The sequence below is a fragment of the Mustela nigripes genome, unplaced genomic scaffold, assembly GCF_022355385.1.
Source record: "Mustela nigripes isolate SB6536 unplaced genomic scaffold, MUSNIG.SB6536 HiC_scaffold_3162, whole genome shotgun sequence".
NCBI classification, from domain to species: Eukaryota; Metazoa; Chordata; class Mammalia; order Carnivora; family Mustelidae; genus Mustela; species Mustela nigripes.
In genome coordinates this window covers 1,992-3,970 of record NW_026742568.1, presented here as the reverse complement: position 1 = coordinate 3,970, position 1,979 = coordinate 1,992, and the positions used below count along the sequence as shown (strand labels likewise).

The 1,979-nt window shown below is 41.8% G+C and overlaps 1 pseudogene; it reads left to right on the top strand.

Moving 5' to 3' along the window:
- The first annotated feature begins 127 nt into the window (after nucleotides 1-127).
- Nucleotides 128-768, top strand: LOC132009009 (large ribosomal subunit protein eL15-like; annotated as a pseudogene).
- The last annotated feature ends 1,211 nt before the right edge of the window (nucleotides 769-1,979 follow it).

Here is a 1,979-nt window from a genome sequence, read left to right as displayed (position 1 = left end):
TCCTCTCTCTCTGCCTGCCTCTCTGTCTACCTGTGATCTCTGTCAAATAAAGTAAATAAATAAAATCTTTAAAAAATAATAAGTCAGCCTTTCAATCGGGCGGCAGCCATTAGCTCAAACGTAGGCCAAGATGGGCACTTACAAGCACATCCAGGAGCTATGGAGGAAGAAGCAGTCCAATGTAATGCGCTTTCTTCTCAGGGTGCGCTGCTGGCAGTACCACCAGCCCTCTCCACACGGCCCCCCGCCCAACCCGGCCCGATAAAGCGCGCAGGCTGGGGTACAAGGCCAAGCAAGGTTATGTCATATATCGGATTCGTGTGCGTCGTGGTGGCCGCAAATGCCCAGTTCCTAAGGGTGCTACCTACAGCAAGCCTGTCCATCATGGTGTTAATCAGCTCAAGTTTGCATGAAGCCTTCAGTCTGTTGCAGAGGAGCGAGCTGGATGTCACTGCGGGGCTCTAAGAGTCTTGAATTCTTACCAGGTTGGTGAAGGTTCCGCATACAAACTCTTGGAGGTCATCCTCACTGATCCGTGCCATAAAGCTATCAGAAGAAATCCCGACACCCAGGGGATCACCACACCAGTCCACAAGCGCAGGGAGGCAGGGAGATGCGAGGGCTGACATCTGCAGGCCGAAAGAGCCGTGGCCTTGGAAAGGGTCACAAGTTCCACCACACTATTGGTGGCTCTCGCCGTGGGGCATGGAGAAGACGCAATACTCTCCAGCTCCACCGTTACCGCTAATCAAAGTAATGTTTGTAAAATTCTTAAATTCTTACCTAATAAACAATTTAGGACAGTCATGTCTGCTTAAAAGTGTTCTTTAATTTGTCTGTTAAATTTTGTTGTCTGCAGATTGTTCCATGAATGCATTGTCACATTACGAAAAGTTAAAGTGCAATAATGTTTGAAGACTATAAGTGATGGTGCATCTTGATTCTAATAAGATAAACACTTCTGTCTTTGCTTTATTGTATTAGGGAGTTTATATGTCAGTGTTCAAAATACTGTTTGGTGTAAAAGGTATAAAATAAATTATGTAAAAGTGGAATGCATAAGCTAGCCATGTAGATCTGTTGGTGCATGTAATGAAACCTACAGCTTCACTGGGGTGATGTAATGCTCTGGTTTACTCTCAAATGGCTGTTATTAGGGGTTTGGAAAGAAGAAGCTTTTAAAACTGGATCTTGCTTGGAAATGTGAAGACTATCCTAATCTTTAATCATGATCATACGCAAACAGCATTAACTAGGAACTACATTTTTTATACTGAATCCACTATTCCAATTATGTAACTGTTGCTTTGGAAAGGATACTTAAAAAGAATCCTACCAATTTTTTAAGAGAATTGAATAAACCTACCTGAAGGTTTTCTTAAAAATGAAAATACATCCTGCTTAACCAAAGCAAAATTGCCTTGGTCTCCACAGGACTGTTGAAGTTAACATAAAATGTGGAGGCTCCTGGTTGTATCCCACAACTCCATAGGATCTGTGGAATCCTGAATTTCCTGCAAAGCAGTTAGTTAATGGTCTCTATGAAAACTGATGAAAATTGAACATTAGGTAAATGAGAAGACTAAGATAACGTAAGCTAGTAATTAGGGCTAGAATTGGGAAACTGGTGGCCCTCAGATAACCTTTGAAGTGTGAGGATAAAAAAAAGTTGGCTTTGATTAGAATCTTAAATACTTTATCCATGGTCTTTGTGACCTTTATGAATCCACTAGCCACCTCAGGAGAAAAAAATGGGATTGGCTTTAAAAGTATGTCATTGCTCATTCCAAGTCCCAAGTTATCTTGGGTCAACCCACTTAAACATTCCCATAGGCTATTGAGAAAAGTCATGTAGTTGGTGTCAATACAAGTCTATAGTTTCCAATCTAACCCGTACATGTGTTAGCCCAGTCATTTTTTTCTCCTTAATTCAAACCCCTCAAAATCTGCCAGTCCATCAATTGTGCCCATGTTGATGT